This window comes from Mytilus galloprovincialis, chromosome 9 (genome assembly GCF_965363235.1).
Source record: "Mytilus galloprovincialis chromosome 9, xbMytGall1.hap1.1, whole genome shotgun sequence".
Taxonomy (NCBI): domain Eukaryota; kingdom Metazoa; phylum Mollusca; class Bivalvia; order Mytilida; family Mytilidae; genus Mytilus; species Mytilus galloprovincialis.
In genome coordinates, this window is record NC_134846.1 from 68691116 (window position 1) to 68714111 (window position 22996).

At 31.6% G+C, this 22996-nt stretch overlaps 2 long non-coding RNA genes across 4 annotated transcripts; both read right to left on the reverse strand.

The window, feature by feature from the left end:
• Positions 1-3276: 3276 nt before the first annotated feature.
• On the reverse strand, positions 3277-22417 carry LOC143045761 (uncharacterized). Of its 3 annotated transcripts, none has more exons than XR_012969025.1 (3): positions 22399-22417; positions 4454-4582; positions 3277-3553 (listed from the first exon to the last, which is right to left on the reverse strand). It is a non-coding gene; the product is annotated as an uncharacterized LOC143045761 (long non-coding RNA). The 3 variants fall into 3 exon arrangements; XR_012969024.1 differs by lacking the exon at positions 22399-22417 and adding an exon at positions 4751-4769; XR_012969023.1 differs by lacking the exon at positions 22399-22417 and having other exon boundaries at positions 4454-4711.
• Positions 7724-9368, reverse strand: LOC143045760 (uncharacterized). The gene is made up of 2 exons (XR_012969022.1): positions 9171-9368; positions 7724-7996 (listed from the first exon to the last, which is right to left on the reverse strand). It is a non-coding gene; the product is annotated as an uncharacterized LOC143045760 (long non-coding RNA).
• Positions 22418-22996: the final 579 nt, after the last annotated feature.

Here is a 22996-nt window from a genome sequence, read left to right on the forward strand (position 1 = left end):
TATTTTAGATGTAAACATGTATTTAAAAAAACTTGACAAGTCTAAAGCAACTGGTTTAGATGATGTCGGACCAAATATTTTGGAATGTGCAGCGATGTCATTGCACCAGCCTTGACATATATATTTAATCTAAGCATCAAAAGTGGTAAATTTCCAAGTATTTTTAAAACTGCAATAGTTTGCCCATTTTTTAAAAGTGGCGATGTCTGTAATCCTGATAATTATAGACCAATAGCAGTTTTGCCTTGTCTCTCAAAAATCATAGAACGATATATAGCTAATAGTTTGTATATATTTTTAAATAGTAATGACCTTCTTAATACTACACAGTCAGGTTTCAGACCTAAACATTCGTGTACTACTGCACTTACTAAATTAGTAGATGAATGGTTGGCAAATATAGGTAATGGAGAGATAAACGGAGTTATATTTTTAGATTTAAAGAAAGCTTTTGATCTGGTTAATCATATAATTTTATTGAAAAAACTTGAATATTATAATGTTTCAAATTGTACACTAGACTGGATTAAGTCATACTTGTTTGAACGAAGCCAACAAGTTACGGTCAATAACGTCATGTCTAATACTAAATGCATAAAAACTGGGGTACCACAAGGTTCTATCCTGGGCCCTCTGTTATTTATTTTATATATCAATGATTTACCACTTAATATAGAACATTCATTAATAGATTTATATGCAGATGATTCTACATTACATTGTAAAGGTAATAGTTTACTTCAGTTAACTTCTAACCTTCAAAATGATATTCATGTAATTGAAAACTGGTGTTCGCAAAATTGTATGAAATTAAATGCCAAAAAGTATAATCAATGATTGTTGGTTCAAAACAAAGACTTTGTTCAACTGGAAACAGTTTAGATATCAATATTTCAAATGAACAAATAGAAAATGTAGATTGTGAAAAACTTCTTGGTTTATATATTGACACAAACCTAAATTGAAATCAGCAGATAGATAAAATGTCATGTACTATATCAAACAGAATCAATTTAATATTACAAAAGATAAGAAAATATTTACCTATGCATATACGTATTATCTATTTTAATGCTTATATTCTGCCATTATTTGATTATTGTTGCAATATATGGGGAAGCTGTTGTGAAAGTGGAATAAATAAACTTAATAAGTTATTAAAGAAATCTGCTAGGGTTATAGTAGAAGCTGACATAATGACATCATCCAGTTTATTGTTTAATAGTCTACGCTGGTTAAATGTGGAAAAACGCATTCAATACCAAAAGGCAATACTTGTATTTAAATCATTAAATGGTATGGTTCCTAACTATTTACAAGAAAATGTTCATTTTACTGATAATCAAAATTATAACTTATGTTCAGCTGATGAAAAACTATTAAATCTTCCAAAACCAAAAACAAATTTTTTAAAGAAAACATTTACATATTCAGGTTCTCAGATATGGAACAGTTTACCAAATGAAATAAAAATGAGTAATACACTTGTATCTTTTAAAACAAAATGTTACAAATTTTTCATCAATTGTGCAAATTAATATGCTTTTTGATTATTATTTAAATACAATTGTATATTGTGTATAATATAACTTTATAATACTCTATGTACTTATAAATATGTTATTATAATTTGAGGACTCTCAGGAAGATTAGTTTTAACTAATGGGATCATCCTCTTGAAATAAAGATTATTTATTTATTTATTTATTTATACGTAAGTGTAGAATATAGTAAGACTTAGGCAGTTAAATAACAAGTAAACAGGCAGTGGTATTTACTGACGAAATTTCTCGCTACATTGAAGACCTGTTAGTGACTTTTTTCTATGGTCGGGTTGTTGTCTCTTTGGCACATTCCCCATTTCCATTCTCAATTTTACGTATTGTAAGGCTACACTAAGTTATCGTGACTATAATGTTTTACACACAAAATCAAGCAGATAAGATTGATTAAAAATAGTTGAATGTATCATATTGCTCAAACTATTGATGTCGCGCACAGTTTTATATAAGCTTATACGTGCTGTTACATTCATTGTTATTTTGACCCGTTCCAGTAACCAGACTGATGTCCTTCAAATTTAATGCTGGTTGGATTACACAGGGCAGACTTGTTGTCGTTACTTGCTTGGCATTGCATGTATTAATGTCTAGAAAGTTACATTCGATGTTGACTAATCGTATCCATAACTTATCTATACTCTATTGAAATCAACCTTGGTAAAAATGGCGAACTTCTTTTGGAACATTTGTCTGAAAATGTTTTAAATTTGTATCAATAAAAGTCGAAACTAGTATTGTCAATGACAAAAATCGCAAGCGGGTTTTTTTTATTTTATATATAAATTCACTACATAAGATGATAAAATGGCAAAGTCTCGTCTCAATTTCTTCGTTGTATTCTTACGCAGTCAAAAATAATTGTTATTAATCACAGATTTTTAAATTTGTTTTTCGTTAGAATATTGCACCAACATCAATATAATAGAAGTTCTAACTTTAAAAGTTCACATCCTTTTCTAGATGGTCTATTACTATGTGTCATGCAAAAATTATGAATAAAGGGAAACTCGTCATATTAGTACATGAAACATTCAGCTTCTTCCTTCCGCATTTTTAGATAATCACCGAATCATATTTATTTATTTGAATAATTGATGAGATTTAAATATCGGAAACAACTGTTGCCTCTTTTTTTTGACTTGTTTATGTCTTAGTTTATTAGCAGCATTTACGCATTATTAAACGCATTATTTTTTCTTGTTTACCAGCTTTGACATATTTTTAGTCTAGACAGCTGCTGCTGTCTGTTATGTTCTTTCTTGGACAAATACGAGTATAAGCATGGTCTTTGTCAATGACTTCTCACTATGATGATCATGCTTGCAAACAAATTTAAGAAAAAAATAGTTAAATTAAGACAAACAGCATCGATATGGACAGTCTGTGTCAAATATATTCGACTTTACATTTTGCAATATGGTTAAAAAACACTATCAAAAATATAAAGCATAGAATCTGTTGACAGAAATGGAATAAAAACTTTGTATTCTCAAAATAGTAATTACATTTTACTGCAAATGAAAATGGCTGAAAATAAGTTTGAAGTTTTAACTAATTAAACATTCATTCAAACACTAAAAACAACTTTAAAAGTAGACGAAATCTAAAATACAATCAAACAGTATAGACTAAAGTACACCTTGGACAGAAAGAACTAACGTTACAACACCACGTTGGCAAAGCAGTGTTTTACACACGAAATCAGGTAGGAAAGTTTAATTTAAAACATTTTAATTTATCAAATTGCTGAAACAGTAAATGTCTCGCACAGGTTTATATAACCCGATGCGTGAAAATATCATTGTTATTTCGATCCCTTATATTCCTGATTGTTTGGATTCAATTGGCTGGAGTGGTTGTCCAGGTCTGGCTTAGTCCCGGTTCCAGTATAACCAGGCTGATGTCCTTCATATTTAGTGCTGGTTGGATTACACTGGGCAGACTTGTTATCGTTACTAGCTTGGCCTTGACCTCTTCCAGACATGTTTCTACTGTAAAAAATAAATACGGTTTTAGATAAGAGATAAGTAGGCAATGGTATCCAGAATTTTCAAATAAGCAAAAAACAGAAAATTCAATGTTATGCTTTATATAATTAATTATTACATTTATTTAAAGCATCAATTGAAATTTCATAATATTAATAAGAATCAATGCAATCCAATGGACTGCATTAAATGCATTTATTTCATAGTTTAGATAATGTTTTATTTTACTACAAATAAACCAAACAATCAATTTGAAAATATGCAAAGTAGACATTGGTTTTCTTATTGTTTTACTGTGTATTAAATATTGCTGGTATTATGAAAACATGTATTTATAATTTGTACAAAGAATGCAATAACACATTATTTTAACGCACTTACTACGTTTATCGATCGCATATATTTCATTAGACATGGTGCATTTTCTGAAAATTCTGCTGTTTATTACATTCTTATGTATTCAGTTTCGTATTTTAAATGTCCCAGATTTATTATGATAATACACTTGATTTTTTTACACTTGATTTTTTTCGTTCGGTATAAAGACCTATAATTTCTTATATCTAATTCATTCAAACTCTGGGTGATAGTTGTTTCATTTACAATCATACCAACTTTACTTAATTTTATTTAGTTTTGAAAATTTCTCAGTCCAATTCTTATACTTTTTAAGAGATCACTAATTAGTTTCTAACCATTGAACTGATATAATAACAGTATATGCCAGAAATTTCAGGTTTATCAGTAAAATTATTTGAACTTACAATTTAAAGAAAACTTTGGTCTTAGAATATTGTATAGCTCATCTACAGAGAACAAACCTTTTAGGTATATAATATATTTTTAAAGACGAGCTTATTGTGTAAATGAATAATACAAATATATTCAATAGTACGTACATACCTGATTCTGTTTTGTGGTTGAAAAAGTAGTGAGAGATTTCTGTATGCTTGGTTAGAACGTAAGTGTGTCAAATAGCACAGTGCGACGCAGATCTATCTGTAGTAAGCTTTTATAGTCGGGTCGTACTATCTGGAAGATATATATAAACTACGGTATTTGATTGGACCGTTAACATTCCTTGCATCAACTTTAACAACCACTTTGTTAGAGGTATTTCTTTTTTTCAATTTCTGAAAATGCATGTATTAATATCTAGGAAATTGCATATCTATAACGGTTAATTCTTTTATAACTTACCTGTGGTATATTGGATTCCTCCATTCAATTATGACACAGTTCTATTTTTTACGATTTGGAACCTTTGTCTGAAAATTTTCAATATCTAAAAATAAAATATTTTCATCAATGTACAAATATGGAAGAGGCGAAAGAAGGGTTGCTGTTAAGATGAAAATCATGTTACGTGCACATAATTATTACTGATGTTAGCAGCATTACATGGTGTAAAAAAAACTTCTTTCAGCTATTAAGTGTTACTATTTGTAATTGTATGTCCACCTAGTTTTTCAAAAAAAATTGTACCAGGTGTAATGCAGAAAAACTGAAGCAAATAAGGGAACTCGTCAGACACTATACTAGAAACATTCAACATATTTCTAACGCAGATCTGACAATTTAGATAACGCAAAATTATTTTTCAAACACATGTGTACCTCAACGGAACAAATCACAGACCTTACACCCTTGTCGTATTTTATGTATTTAGTATTTTTGATTTTACAGTTTTCTATATGCAATATCAGTACCAATTCAAGGTTCACGTCAATGCCATTCTTTAGTGAATCAAACTAAAATCTGATACAACAAGACGTCTTTGCTTTGGTTTTCCGAAATTATTTCATTGCATAAAAAAAACTTAAATTATGTGCATGTTGTCTTTTAAAAAATATCTATTTTTAAACGCTATTATTAATGTTGTTTTGTTGAATAATACGAGAACTGAGGCGAAACCGAAATCTATTTTTGAATTGAAAGGTTTTACTGTCAAGGTCATTAATGGTAAATAAATATTTTATACGTAATAATATCTTCTAAAAAATTTAACTTTTTGTACTCACCTGGGCCTAAAAGACCACGTGATCTTTTCTTATCACTTGGCGTCCGTCGTCGTCGTCCGTTAAATTTTACAAAAATCTTCTTCTCTGAAACTACTGGGCCAAATAAAACCGAACTTGGCCTAAATCATCCTTAGGGTATCTTGTTTACAAAATGTATCCTACCACCCCGCCAATCATCCAAGATGGCCGCCATGGCTAAAAATACAACACGGGGATAAAATGCTGTTTTTGGCTAATATCTCTGAAAATAAAGCATTTAGAGCAAATCTAACATGGGATATTTACCCTGCTATTTACAGACGCATCAGACATTGTTGGGTTGATGCCTCTGAATTGGTTATTTTAAGGAAATTTGGCAGTTTTTCGGTAATTATCTTTAAACAGCAAAATTGTTCAGCAAAGTAAGCTCCACAAAGAAGTAAACATTTGAACCAATAAAGAGTTATTGAACAATATCCTTATGATGTTTTGTTTTAAAAATGTATCCGATGACTCCGTCATTCATCCAAGATGGCCGCCATGGCTAAAAATAGAATATGGGGGAAGGATTACAGTTTTTGGGATATATCTCTGAAACTAAAGCATTTAGAGCAAATCTGACAGAATTTAAAATGTTCATCAGGTCAACATCTATCTGCCCTGAAATTTTCAGACGCATCAGACAACCCTTTGTTGGGTTGCTGCCTGTGAATTTGTTATTTTAAGAACATTTTGCAGTCTTTGGTTATTATCCTGAATATTATAATGGATACAGATAAACGGTAAACAACAGAATTGTTCAGAAAAGTAAGCTCTACACATAAGTAAGCATGACCAAAATTGCAATTGACCCCTTCAAGAGTTATTCCCATTAAGGTCAGCTTATACAATTTTTCGTAAATTTTTGTAATATTTTACCAAATCTTCTCCTCTGAAACTAACTGGGCCAAATCATTATAGATAGAGATAAATGTAACATCAAGAATGTTCAGTAAAGTAAGATCTACAAATAAGTAAGCATGACCAAAATTTCAATTGACCCAATAAAAACACAAAAACAGAATTTTGTCAGGATTCTATTTTTGTCTTTGATATTGTAGAGTGTCCTGTGTTTAATATGCACTGCAGCACATAGACCAAGGTGAGCGACACAGGCTCTTGAGACCCTATAGTTTTCTTTTACGTTTACCATAAAACAGCTTTATTATTTTCATAAAAGATTCACAATAATCCAATTTCTTGAGGGAATTAATGTTTCAACTATAAACTGAACCGTGTGTATTTGTAAAGATAAAACACAACTTTTATCAGTTTTTGTTTTCCAATTTTTTATTATTCGACGGATTGTTATTTTGTCTGGTAGAACATTTTTTATTTATCAGTTGTAATTTCTTTTGAAATAGCTTACAGTAACTGCAAGTACTTCTAGCTCAAGACTCTTTTGTCTTTATGTAATTTTTTTTTACTTCATGCCAATCTAATTGATAAATATAAGAATAAGGAGGTGTAGTGACAATGAGACAACTCTTCGCAAGAGACAAAATGAAATTAACTAGTATAGGTCGACAATGAGTAAAACATATACTGCATAGTGAGCTATAAAAGACCCCCAAATGACAAAGTAATTTTCAACTGTTTAATATGCAGTTTGTTTTAATGTATTATGAAAGCAATGTCCTATAGGTTATGTATAACAGAGCGTTTTATCGTTATGTGCACTCTACCTTAAAAGCTTAGGCCACAAGATAATAAAGTCAACCTAATACAATACGTCAAATTGATCTGTTGTTACAGTGGTGTTTTCGTTTGAATTTTTGTAGCGTCTCTTAATTTCGAGAATATATGTTCACTCTGTCAAAGACCCTACGTGTCTTTCAAGCTATGTCTCGGTTTATTATCATTATGGAGCACCAAACAGTGCTCCTTTTGGTTTTACGGGAAATGGATGGGTTCAACTACCTTTGGTGTACCATATCTTCTATTAATATGACAGTTATTTAAACATTGAAAAACAAATACAAAATACAAAATTTAGCCAACAATCAGACAAAATATAATATTGAAAACAGACGGTAGTGTAGACTAAATTAGCACTTGAGCAGTAAGAACTCATATTTGGGTAAAATAACGTTGCATGGTAGTGATGTGTTACACAAAGAATAAGGCACATAAGTTAAATTTGAAATAATTTAATTGATCAGAATGTTCATACAGCAAATGTCATTGACATATACTGATACGTGCTTTAGTCATTCCTTGTTATTTCGATCCTTTATATTCCTGATTGTTTGGATTCTGTTGACTGGAGTGGTTGTCCAGGTCTGGCTTAGTCCCGGTTCCAGTATAACCAGGCTGATGTCCTTCATATTTAGTGCTGGTTGGATTACACTGGGCAGACTTGTTATCGTTACTAGCTTGACCTTTACCTTTTCCAGACATAATTCTTCTGTAAAAAAGGAGTCAGAAGTTTTATTAGAGCTCAGCAGAAACTCTACCCAGAAATAAGCAGAAAATTCGTTTGCCTTTTTCTTCTACAATTAACGTTATATTAAAGCATTTAGTGCAGATTCTGACAATCTGCATAAATCAGTCCAATTCAACATATAGCAGGGAAATCAAGTCATTAAAAAAAAATCATTGCTAAAACTATGAATAGTTGTACGACAAAGTAACACAATCATATTGAAAATATGCAATTAACATATTGATTTTCTAATTATGTTTACCTCTAAAAACATCTGTGTATCGAAATAACTGGTACTTCTAAACATTTTTTAATATGGTACTCCCAATTATGTCAAAATACATTATTATAATACACATGTTTAGTTCATCGACGTTTATATCTCATAAGATTTTTTGTAGCAGCGTCGTGTTTTGACAGGTCCAGATGTGTCACATTTATCTGTCCATTTTATTTTTTTTTAAATTTATTGAATAATTCACTTAAATATCAGTCAAATGATAAGAAAAAGTAAGAAAGAAAAAAATTGATTATATAGTTATTCCAAAAAGAGGACTGGCACCTTATAATAACTCTGCTCTAACAATATTTCATACATCGTTGTTAATATAACGGAATTTTATGCAACCATCATACAAGTGAGAGGTTTAGCTAGCTATGAATCCAGGTTTAATCCACTATTTTCTACCTGTCTTTTATTTGGCCTTTTTAACTTTTTTGGATTCGAGCATCACTGATGAGTCTTTTGTAGACGAAACGCGAGTCTGGTGTATATACAAAATTTAGTCCTGGTATGTATGATGAGTTTATTTTTTTATATAAGAAAATTCCTGAAACTAGTCAGGGATATTAAAGTTGTTGTTCATTCTTTTGGTGTGTTCGAACTTTTCGTTTTGCCATTTGAAAATGGACAATCCGTTTTGAATTTTCTCAGCGTTCGGTATTTTTGTGATTTTACTTTTTACGTCTCTTAAACATGACATAACAAAAAAGAACAAATATTTGTGATATGATAATGTGCAGATAACCAAATCTTTGTCTGTAATCCAAGGTATACCAAGTTATTCTACATCATGTTAAATTCCGAGACTTTTCTGATAGATATATCTTCTATGACGAGCTTATTGTGAAGATGATTTAAAAAAAATATACATACCCAATTATTGTTTTCCAGTTGTTAAAAAAATGAGATGTTTCTGTATGCGTTAATAAGAACGTTAGTGAGCCAACTCGCGCAGTGCGACGCAGATCAATCTGTAATATTCTTTTATAGCCGGGTCGTACTATCTAGAAAATGTATACAGATAACAGCATATGGTTGGACCTTAAACATTTCTTTGCATCAACTTTGACATATAATCGGTAAGGGATTGGTTTTATCAATATTTTTTTTTTCATTTTCTGAAAATGCATGTATATTAATATCTAGAAAACATCATGTCAATGTTGGCTAATTCTATCATCACTAATCTATAAATAACCCGTTTTCTTTGATAATAGTTGGACTACGTGTTGTCGTAAGCCTGACTGCCAAGTTAGCTTTTTTAAAGACCAATGATACGTTACTACATTAGCAGTCAAAGAAGGCATAGTTAAGAAAAATGCTCTTGCGTAGTCATAAAAAGTTGCTATTAATTACCAATATTTTTAATTTGTATGTCATAAGAAACCTTTCATCCAACATCAGTATCTTTTATTTTGTAAAAATCATATCCTTTCTAAGCTTATTAGATAACAGGTGTCATGCAGCCATTCTAAAAAAAAAAGAAACACGTTATCCGCAATAATCGAAAAATTTAATTTATCCCTTTCTAGTGTCCCTCTCGTAAATTTAAAACCTAATGGATAATGAAAATAATTTTTCGTCTATGTTCGTTCCTAGACCCCGAGACATACATCACAGACCTAAAACTTCTGTCGTGTTCGATATACGAAAAATACAAAACAGCTATATTCATCTTGTGTTTGGTTATTTTTTTATGAACTAAAAACCTTTGCTTTAAAAAAAAATCTTTGTAAAGGAATCGTTTATATTTGTGAGAATTGAATGACACGAAAAACGAATCTAAAACAAACAAAGGTAGTATCAAAAGGTTTCGGGTCATGGTCCTTACTAGCAAATAGATAAAATTATGTTATTATTATGTAATATATAAACAGTTTATTATCAATTCTGTTTAATCACAACGAGAAATATTATTAGTTTATTCTCGTCAGTCCGGCCTGGGTTTTTGTTTTGTTTTGCAGATTTATATAAGAAAATGAGAATATCTGTCGGTGGTTACAACACCACGACAACGTTCAACACAGAGTAAAACTATGCAACATTTACTGGTATCCCTGACACATATTTTCTGATCCCTTAAAAAGGAAATTGTGCTACTGAACTTTTTGTCTCCATAGTTTTGCTTTGGCTATTTTATTTTAGTCTTATGTTTTACAAAAATTGCCGCAATTCACATCGTTTTTCTTTCAACAAACTTTCTTTCATTTATACATGACATACATGTGATCCTGCCATCTGTTGAGTTGCATAGTTAATTTGCCTTGAGCCACAAATGATATAACATCTAAAAAAATAGTTTATGCGAAAATTCATGATGGTGCGATACGTTTTCCAGGTTTCTTTTTCTTTTTCATTGACAACAATTAATTTTGTATGGTTATTAATTCATTAATATTGTATGTCCCAGCGTTTGTATGTGTGAAGATGGAATTTTTGGGCTGCTTAAATATGTCTCTTTTCATGGTACAACAAAAGTACTTGTTTATTGTGTATTTTATGTATTGATAGATATATCATTAATTAAATTCATTGTTTGCCAAGATTTTTTAAATTTCAAAATGTATAATGAGAAAGGGTAGCTGCTCACCGAAATTATATGCTTCTGCATTGTTTATCTTTTGTAAATCGAATTCAGATTTTTCTTTAGTTGTTGCTCGTTTGATAGGTATGTTCATGTCAACACTAACTTGTTTATTCACCCTGATTGTATTTGTACTTCAGCTGCATTGTTTTTTTTTTGTAGAATATACAATTTATTTGTAATAGAACTGGCAAAAAGGATTAACATGATGAGGTCTATAATTCAAAAATAAATTCAGTAATATTTTATATTTTATTTCGAATTTAAGTTATAGGTCTACGTGTCAAATTGTATGCAGAATTTTTACAAAATCTGTGACATATTCAATCTACTGTATCTTGACCTAAAGTAAGTTTTTGTTGTGAATTGCCTGTCCAATTATATGACAGACAAACTTACAAAAACAAATGTAAACGTGTGTATATTTACAGATTAAACTGTCATATTCTCCCAATTTTTGAATATTTGACAGATTTTTCTTTTGGTTTGGGAGAACATTATTCATAATTTGCAAATTCTTGCAATCTACCTTTCAGTAACTGCAAGTATTTATAGATCGTTACTGTCTTTTGTCTTTATTATTGTTTGTTGTGTGTGTGCTATGTACTAATCTAACGGATCAAGTCATGGTCAACTCTTTTTACAGTTTGTTATTATGTGCTTCTTAAACTACTGTCCAAAGTTAGGTGCTCTCGAAAATGTCTAACCCGCAACATCTTTTAATATGTCTGTTATATGCAAGGAGCCTGTAATAAAATGGTTGTTGATGAAGATTGTCTGCCAAACTGTTTTTATTGTTTATTCTTCTGTCATAAGTTAGGCCTTTATATTTTGCATAAGGTTTGACAACAAATTCTTATATGATTTACATGTATCAAATTTTTCGGTTTCCCCGTTTGATTGAGATTACATGATAAAAAACAGAGGGTTTTTGCTCAAAGTAGTAATTCTTGTTATGAAAGTTTATCAATTTCCGTGAAACATTCGGTAAATTTTCCCGTTTCATATTTATGGGGATTTTTTTATAAAATTTTAGGTTTTGCCTAAAAAAAACGGGCTAAGTTTTGGTAATGTTTTTGTTTTAATTTCATTATACAATGTTTATGATGTTTTTAGGATATTCACTACTCGGTTTTAGATTTTCGATGAAAAATATTAAGGAATTTATAAGACTCTCAAATATATTTAATCATATTATGGAACGAAAAGTAGGGATTGGCGAACAAATTTTAACAGCATTACATGGATTGAACAAGAGGGTTCCGAATTTCTTAAATATAATATTTTAAAAACAAGAGGAGAGCACATTCTTAATAGAGTTATATTGTAATATAAGATGTTGGTTCATCATATCATAAATAATAAATATTCACAATTTTTATTTAAAAAAACGATGATTTTCACCAAAACTTATGCATTTCCACCTTTTTTAACACGATTGATTTTTATGACATCTAATATGATGAAATTCTGGACACAAAAGCACTCAAGTAGTTTCTGTTGCAATTTTGTAATTTGTTTAACATGTTCTGCAAAAGATTGACTGGACTATCAGCCACCAACCACCATCCAACAATTTATTTAAATGTAATTAAAAAAAATCAAATCAACGGATGAATGTGAAAGCAACAATAACAATAAACTGTAAGCAAGAAAATATGTTTAGGTAAGTTTGATATTATAATGCAAATGTTGAAATTAAAATGACTTAAGCATTTAAAACTATGAAAAACATTCAAAGACAATAAACAATACATTAAGGGGTGCCAAGTAATCTCAATGTAAATGAGATGTCAAAAGGTAAAAAAAAACCCACAAAAATACTGAACTTCGAGGAAAATTCAATAAGGAAAGTCAAACACATCAAACGAATGGATAACAACTGTCAAATTTTAACGTTTAAACACAGCAAAAAATGCAAAGTCGACAGACAATGCGTTCAGACAGTTCATGAAACAGATGTGCTAATCAAATTCAAATGCATACAAAATATCAAGAAGATGTGGTATAATTGCCAATGAGATAACTTTCGACCAAAGACCAATACGACATTAATGTTAACACGTACAGGTCATCGTAAGGTCTCGACAATGACCAATATCAATACCACATATTATTCTAGAAAAGACCTCAAAACGAAATGTAAACAATTCAAGCAAATTAACTAGCGGCCTATCTATTTACAAAACAAATAAAGAAAAACAAAACTGATAAATGATAACAAACGAAAACCATTTGATTACAATCTTATGTATGAAACAGCATCTACTATACAGAATGTGACGGGATTAAACATGTTTGCAAGCGTTCAACCCTCCCCATAATTTGTGACAGTGGTATAACAGGAAAACATAACAAACCGAAAGAAGTCATTAAGAAGGGCTTAACTCATCAGATCGATACAAAGCACCAAAAAAATATAACAAAAAACACCAAAGACACAAAGAGAGACACAGACAGGATGTGGCCGGGTATATGTTCATCCCTCATTCGTAACAAGAACAAAAACACTAAGTACAGAACTCTGAATATTCGCAGTTACTAAATGTTAGTTCAAAGCCAATAAGAAGGAATAAAAACTCAGGCTTTTAATTGTGTTCGCTAGACGCGCATATCGACTACATAAGACTCATCAGTGAATCACGAATCAAAATTCGAACAGAAGGAATGCCAAATAAAAAGTAAAAGAGGCTTCATAACTGACGATTCCGAAAAGTTGTGCCAAATGACGGATCAAAACCTAACTGCTCACAATAATTCAAAATGCATTAAACAATAAATTTACGGAATATGAAAATATCAGTAAGATTTCTAGTCAACGTAACACATAACATTTCATGTTAAATAACTTTGATCATGGTCCATAAGTGCGTTCTTGTTGTTTAAAACTAGAACGAATAAAATTATAATAAAATTAACGGTACCAATTTTCTTGCACCAGATGCTCATTTCGACAATACATGTCTCTTCAGTGATGCTCGTGGCCAAACTATTTGAAATCCAAAGCTTATATAAAAGATGAAGAGCTATAAGTTTTCTTCTCTGGTAAACGAGAGATAATCCGACTTGAATAACGTGCCTTCATCCATTACAAATGCTTGTAATACGTTCGACACCTATGTTATGCTTCACTTTTTCTAAATGAAAAATAACACTTCATACAAACTTTCCGTGGGGTTGGAATCTTATTTTTTTTGATGGAATTCATCAGTAACGTTCTAAATTATGTCAGTAGCGAAGCAACGGCTACTGTGTCGATGATAGCCACGGAAACATTCGTTCAAACAATAGCAGTACAGACCATGTCCTGGTAAAAGAATAACAAAATCCATCTCTTGTGTCAACTTTTTCTGAGGGGTTGGAATCTTATTTTAATATCCCATCCAATTGATTGTGTCGGTTATAATGTGTTTGACATATATCTATCATTGGTGTTGTGTCTTACTTTTTCTTGTTCACATTTCATCACAGCAAATATATCAGTATGCAAAAGTGTCCAAATATAATATCAACATGTTATAACAGGGTTTTTGAACGCATAATGACCGAAGGATCATACATTTGGTCCCAGAGGACTGGTATGTCTCTAGAAGCTGACTTTACATTTGGTTTATTTGACTAAAATATTTCTTTCTTTAATAGTAAGAATTTTTTTAAGTAACGTTCCCTAATCAATTAAAAATTAACCAATTCTCAATTTATACTCATTATTCATGCAATCATGGTCAAGACTTTAATTTATTGAATGGAGCATAGATGAGAATTTTATCAGGGTAAAAGTCATTCGATGCCAAATATATTACAGGAGGTGCAGCGAGAGTAAAATATTGGCTTAAATTAAATACCCTTGTTAAAATTTAGATATATTTACCCTGCAGTGAGTTATGCTGATTCCAAAATGATATTTTCATTCAATTTTTCTGCATTAAAAGGACATAAGGTTTTGCATATTTTTGGCTGTTTCATTCACTGGAAAGACACCATTTGTATATGCTATAAATATAATTGATGAAGATAAAGAATTACATGAAATAAAGGTTACTGTCGGAACAGCATACAATTATGACGTGTGCGTTATAATCACCTGATTTGGGAAAAAAAATTATAATCTTCCCACAGATTTGGGAAAAAAATGTTTCAGGATGTCACATCAAAAATGCTAAAGTTATAATATTAACACTGAATCTTCCCAACTGGTACTAGTTATTGCATCTAACAAGGAAATGGCATGCCCATGCCCATGCCGAGTAAATAAACGTCCAGTGAATACATTAACAGACTTTATTATATCTGCAGGGAAAGACCTAGATACCAAGATTACTTCATGCTTGTATCATCTTGGCAAAAAGATGTTCATCAAGCTACATCCAGTCTGGAAAGGATAAGAAGATTTACGACAGCTAACCATGCTAATTATGCTTTGCAATTAAGAGACAAACATCAAAATGTTAGTACAAAACATTAGATAGATGGACTACAGAAACGAGAAAAGTTCCAATCAAGGCAAATATCAACCCTTCAGAGCAAAATTGACTATTTTAAAAGTTTCTTATTCTTTGATGAGGATTTTGATCAGGATGAGCAACTGGATACATCCCAAGAACCCCAAGACTCACAGAACTCAATACTCCAAGGACCCCAAGACTCGCATAACTAATGACTCCAAGAATCCGAAGACTCACAGAACTCAATACTCCAAGGACTGGAAGACTCACAGAACGCATCATTCCATAGACTGGAAGACTCATAGAACGCATCACTCTAAAGACTCACAACACTCCAAGCGACTTCTGAGACTTTAACTCAAAGATGCTTTAATTTCAAAACACTTATAATGATACACTTAATGATGTGACTCTTGTAACTGTTATAATTTTATCATACTTATACAATTACTGTTATTTTTCCAGGTAGAAAGAAATTCTACTACCATAGCTATTGTGTCATGTTTATACTGCGATTCTTATTACAAGTATATTTGTTGTTGTATAGGCAGGAAACTTGCTAAAAATGTATATATGTTTAACTGATACAATGTTATAGTACTTTTGCTTGTTTGTGATTTGAATGTTTGAAAATTTCTTTTTTAGGAAGTTTTGAAAAATAATGGTTCATGATGCCAAGAAAAAAGCAAAGGGTACAGACACAAAAAAAAAAACAACAACAGAATAAAATAATTAAACACAGTGCTAGATAAATACAATCCTTGTGTTACTCACGTTTGTTCAATGGGCATATCCTCAACAGTTTTAATAGATGGAAAAATGAGATCATGTGAAGTTAGAAAAGAAAATATTTTAGGGTTATTCTTCAAAATTACAATGTTGCATGATTACTCAACTGGAATGTGAGATCAATTGTTAAGATTTTATAAATAAAATGATAGAGTTAACAAGACATAGAATTTCCAGATATGGACCTGTTAAATTATATTGTCTCGAATAGATCTCAGTCAATATAATGTGAACAGGTCCTTATAGGTGTAATACCACCAAATCATGGTACTTCACATACGGTTGTATACGAAATATAAAAGCAACAGTAGTTTACCGCTGTTCAAAATTCATAAATCGATTGGAAAAAATCAAAATCGGGGTAATAAACTAAAACTGAGAGAAACGTATTAAATATAAGAGGAGAACAACGACACAATATTAAAATGTAACACACACAGAAACAAACTAAGTATTAGATAAATCCGATGAGAATAACAAATATAACATCAAAACCAAATACATAAATTTGGGATAGAAAAGTACCGTGACACGTCTTATAGTAATGTGAAATCACACTAAAATATAAGAGAAAACAAACGACACAACAGAAACAAAACGTTAAAATGTAACACACACAGAAACGAACTATAATATAAAAATGTCCATATTCCTGTCTTGGTACAGGACATTTTTTAAGGAAAAAAATGGTGGGTTGAACCTGGTTTTGTGGCATGCCAAAACGTCCCGCTTTAATGGCAATGTTAAATATAACATTAAAATGACAACATAACATTACAATACTGCAATTCAAATAAATAGGAGAACATATTAGACAAAGAAACACACGAATAATAGCTAACAAAAGGCACCAGGTTTAAAATTTAATACGCCAGAAGTGCGTTTCGTCCACACAAGACTTACTAGTGACGCCAAGATACAAAAATTCGAAAGCCAAAATAAGTACAAAGTTGTTCAGCACTGAGGATAAAAAAAAATTGTGCCAAATACGGCTAGGGTTTTCTGCTTGGGATATTATTTAGAACAAATTATACTTTTTCAAACAGTAAATTTTATAAAATGACTATATAAAATAGGTCGAAAAAAATATTGAATTTGACAGTTGAAGGGATTTAATCCTATATTTTATTGCAGTTAAACATTTCTGTGTCATAAACATACGTCTTGGGTATTTCAAATCACCATTTTTTTTTATTTGGCTTTCTTTAGAATATTTTGTAAACTTGAGGTAACATGGTTACTAAATCTTAAACAAAGGTTGAATAAGGGGAGACATGTGATTGGTTGGTTACGTTCTTATATGCAATGAAATGTTATGTGAATTGTTTTCTACAGTACTAGACGGGATAAAACTTTACTCATGCCAAGTATTTCTTTAGTTGAAACAAAGATAAATTCTGCACATTTTTTTGAAAAGTGCAAATTTAACAAAGACTAATAGGGGAAAATAAATGGTGGTATTACACCTTATATGGAAAGCTGTACTTGCACTTTTGACCTTGTGAGTACTCTCATGTGTTAAAATTTCTTGCTATTTAAGTGAAATATTACAAAAAATGAAATATTCTGAGTGGATTGAGTCTCCAAAACACATTATATAAGATTACATGAGAAAATTTCCTTGAAAATAGGACTCTACCATGCATATTCGGTTGACAGAACAAGCCATACTTAGTGTTTTTGGGATCTTTTTCTCCTTATTTCTTATATTCTGCTATGATCGAACATTTTCCTTGGAAATACTTTAATAAATATATAGTTATAAGGCAATGAAATTATTTTTAATGCTGTAAAAACAAATTATTCACTAAAAGATAAGACCTTTATGTCCCTCTCTGGAACGCGATGTAAATTTAATATTTATGTCAGGACTTATTGAAACCTCTTTGAGACAGTAAACTTTTATATGGATTGTTCATTCTGCTTGAATAATTCAACTACTCATTTCTTGTAACATTTCTGTCATAAATGAGTGGAAATTGTCGTATTATTTATATTATTATTGGCCTAAAAAGTTGAAATTTTGAGGAAATGAGAGGTATAAATTAACCAAAAGAGACCTTATAAAGAAGACAAAGAGGTCCATTAGTGGTATTTATCTTCCTAAAATTATCTTTTGTATCATATTCAACTGTTTCAAGGAAGATGAGATAAATATTTGATCATTTATTGGTCCACACTATATTCTATCTTGTTGCGGCTTGGTTTGGATTTGTTGAAGAAATTTTGCTCGAATCGATGTAGGTGTCGTCTTTCATTATACTAGATTTTTTTTCAAACTATTGAATTGATTTTGACAAGAATGCTTGAAGTAACTAGTATTTCACAGGAAAAAAGTTGCATTCAGTCTATTAAACAATAATGTCTTCTATATACAACGTATTGACCTTGTCGAAACTCGATAATTGATGGACATTTTTCTCTGTAATCTTGAGTTAGTTGTGGTAAACTTCTCTGTCATTGAGTTGTTGTTATTTAACGATAAGCGTAGTTAATTATGGCTGCAAGAAAACGACAGAAAAAGCTAACTATACCATCAAAGATTTACCAAACCAAACATATACAGTAGCTGTAACTAATACTACACCAAATCAGAGGAACTTCACTACAAATGAGCAACAACAAAATGTATATTCAAACTTAAGAAAAGCAATTCAACAACCGATTCGTCTGACACAAAAGAAAAAGAGACAGTCAAATGTGAAAAAAAATGAATCCTAAACTATCTATAATAATTGAAAAAAGAATGAAAAAAAGAATTGCAAAAGCAAGATCGATATCAAAAAGAAATAGTAGTCAAATTTCTTCTGACAGAGAAAGAAACAAAATGCTGCAATTTTAGCTTAGCTTACAAAAGACACCAGAACAAAGGAAGATGGCAACAATTTTCAAAACAAAACAGACTATCAAAACGGACAGAAAATCAAGTGAAGGCAGACAAGTAACTAACTCTAAAGTACAACAGGTAATCAGGTCTAAACGAATATCAGATAAAAGAAAAGCTGCAACATCATCAGATACCTTTTCAAAACAAAACAGGAGATCAAAACGATCGAAATTCAAGTTGTAGCTGATCAATTTACTAAAAACTTTCATCACAAAACAGGCGATCAAAACTAGCAGAAGACAAAGTTAAAGCTTATCAAATAACTGATACATTTCAATGAAAACAGACGCTCAAAACGGACAGAATATCAAGTTTCGGCTGATATAATACATGATAAAACTCAGAAAAGACAACACCATCAAGTCTTTTCCAATATTTGGAAAGAGTTCCAGAAATCTATTCAGGATGGACCTACATACACATGAACTTATAGCCACAGACTCCTGTGTAGACAATTCATTTAACGTGCGATATCCTGTAATTGCACAAAGGAAATATTACTTCAGTGTTTGGCAGGTGAGGACATGACATGAAAGACATATTATAAGTCTTTATTACAAGAAAACATTCCAGCCATGGCATCATGTAAAAACCTTAAAGTCAGATCCCTTTCCTCTAGAAATAGAATTCCTCTCAGACCTGGAAGCTAGAATAATAGCAAAACGAATACCGTTTATGAAGCTAATGAATTTACCAAGAGGAAAGCATAAGGCAGTTGTTGGATTGGTTGTCAATGTACTTGTTGATATTGTTCAAACATGTGCTTCATTGTCATCCGAAATGGGCGACATGGGATTCATTCTATTGAAATCAAAGGGAAAGAAGTAATGCACTGAACATGTGCAATATCAAATTATCAGACCATCTGCAGTAAAAGAAAAGGAATTTACTACATTCAACTAAACCACAAGTAATATAAGAGACATTGACATGAATGCTTTGTTACAACAAAAACTTGGAAATGACAATGAGGAATTATGACAAACATTAACTGCAGGAGAAAAAATGCAAAAGAAACAGAGGAGAATCTTAAAACTGAACCAGATCATGAATCTACTACAGATTATGAACAATCATCCACTTACATTACCACAGATGTAGGACAACATGCCAATCAGGCAATACTTGGAAATGAACAACAACCAACTGAAATTCTTCAAGATCATAACAACAAGGTAACAAGGTCAGTAATCATCTTATTGAAAAAAAAAAGATATTGAGATTTTTGTTTAGGAAACAGAGAAACTTCCACTTGCATTTAATGGTTAAATTCAGATAGCATAACAAATTAATTCTAAATTAGAAAATGTCTATTTAAATATATCTGGCAGCTAGAAGAAATCATATTTCTACACACATAAAGTTACATTTTCGAATTACAAAGCTTGAGCCTTGTCAACCAGCTTTTAATTTGGATATGAAAATGTAATAACTAGTAACATTGCGTATTAATGTTGTTTCTCAAGCATTGCATTGTTTTATTTTAATTCTCTAACAAGTACCACTTTTATTTCAAGGTGTCTTTGTTTCTTATAGCGTGTCATAATAAGTAATATATCCGTGACGTCATCAGGGATTGAGGGCATAGTCATTGATCTATGCAAATTTGGCAGATGACATGACAAGGAATTTCAACCAAGCAGTACATGAGAAAAAAACAAAATAATGTGAATAATAAAAATGTTCTCAAGCAGAGGACTGTAGATTGTGATGATGGTGATGTACTTGGCAATTATGACATCGTTATTCAGAGGGACATCAGCCTGAAAAGAAACTATCATTTCGAGTTAATGCTGTATGTTCCTTACTGGAAAGAGAAACAACTTATTGATAATGATGGTTCTTTCCACACCATGTTCCACAAGAAAAAAGAGATATTCAGTAACAAAACTAGATTTTAGAAACATGCTGAAATTGTTGAATTGGCATATGAACATCGAAGAAAAGTGTCCATCTGAGGATGCATGGGCTAAAATAGCTGAAATAGACTAAATGGACAGCAGAGGGATTAACAACTAGCGGAAGGATCTACCGCGGCTAAGAAGTATACATACCTGATCCAGGTAACCACCATGAACCTCAACACTATAAGTCCTTCAAATCACAAGTTACTTGACTTCCGATCAACAGCAGTCAATGATGTCATACAGAGAGTAACTACCGTTAATGAAAATTCTCAACGAGGAACAACGGTTGATCTTTAGTAGAGTACATGTGTGGTGTTTCCAGAAGTTGACATGTGTATCAACAGGAGAAGAACCAGAGCAGATAGTGATATTCATCAAAGGTGGGGCTAGATCTGGTAAAACTATTTAATTAAAGCACTGTACCAAATGATCACCAAAATGTTGAGGTCCCAAGTTGAGAACCCCGAAAGAAAGTATGTCTCTTGATAGTAACAACTGGCACTGCCGCAAGGAAAATCCATGGGCAGACTTTTCACACAGCCTTCAATATCATGTCAGGATTACCCTCGTGTTCCCACAAAACTCTGTCATCATTGAGAGTGAAGTTCACCAATTTTAAATGCATCATCATTGATGTAATATTAATGATAGGGAGTGAAGGCCTTGTGACTGTACATAACCGCTAAACAGAAATTATAGGAAAGCCAAAGTAAGAAAGTCTTTTTGGTTGTGTATTAGTTATTGTGCTTAAGGACCTTGATCAACTGCCACTTGTTGATCAAAGACAAGTGTATGTATTGCCTGAAAGCCCTAAAATGCGATTGTATGGATCTTTATGGTAACACTTCCACATAACAATGCTCTACAAGATCATACTACAGAAAGATGACATAGAATTTGCTAACCTCTTAAGTCGCATCAGAACTAAAAGGCACACCAAAGATGACATTGAAATCCTAAACAGGTTACAACAGATGACCCACAGTTTCCTACAAATTTCATCCATGTTTCACAGCAGTAAAGTGGAACAACATAATGAAAAGCACCTTGCATCTACTGGTCACCCTGTGTACACCGTTGAAGCTCATGAAATGGATGTAGAGCATTGTACTGGACAGTTCAAAGTTTAGATGCCAGATAATCCAAGTTACATTGGAGGTTTACGTCAGAATATTCAGTTATCTCCTGGTACCCGTGTTATGCTAACCAAGATCATTGATACTGTGGATGCTTTGGGAGCGGAGCTCAAGGCACTATTGTTGGTTTCTATCCTCCACCTCCAGACAACTAAGGGAACTATATCCCAGTGTTTATGTTAGTTGAGATGGTCGACTCAACTGTTCCAATGCCAGAGTTACCTTTAAGATTCGACAGGGATGACGGACGTAAATTCTAAACTGAAAAAAGGACAGGAATTTGGCTTTGCAACAGGTCACCCGAAGAAGCGGTTGTAAGAATTCTTTACAGCGTAAAGAGTGTAACACTATACCTTGTATATAGCTGCTTATACTAGGCACTTGATGAATGATCCCGTCCAGTCTGGACGCGTATTTCCACATCCAAATAGACAACATAACAATCCTCTGCGATGATCACTTGTCACCAGTTTGGAGAAATCGATCTAAACGATTGACCAGAATAAACCTTAAATGTAAATAAGCCGAAAAATAAAGTGTCATTTTGAAAATAAAACTAACGCTGATGAGCTAAAGAAATTAAAACGTGCATGAAAAAACCTAAACATATTCAACCTATTATTCTAATATATTGACAGATAAGCGAAGAAAACTGTTACAATTCGACTAGAAAATCATTGGAAAATATGTTTTTTTCCTTTTTAAAACATAATCATTGGTTTTTTTCCTGACTTAGAACTTAGGCCTAATGTGTATTTTGTTGTATGTGTATCCCTCTTAAATTAATTTATTTTACGCCCATGCACTTCACATATTATTGAAAAACAACACTTGAACTATATAAGCCATCTGGGATTAATTGAAAAACTCCTAGAAATGAATGATACAAAACTTTCTATATTACTGTTGAATCTTGAGTATATTGACTTAAACAATTAGCCAACATAAAAA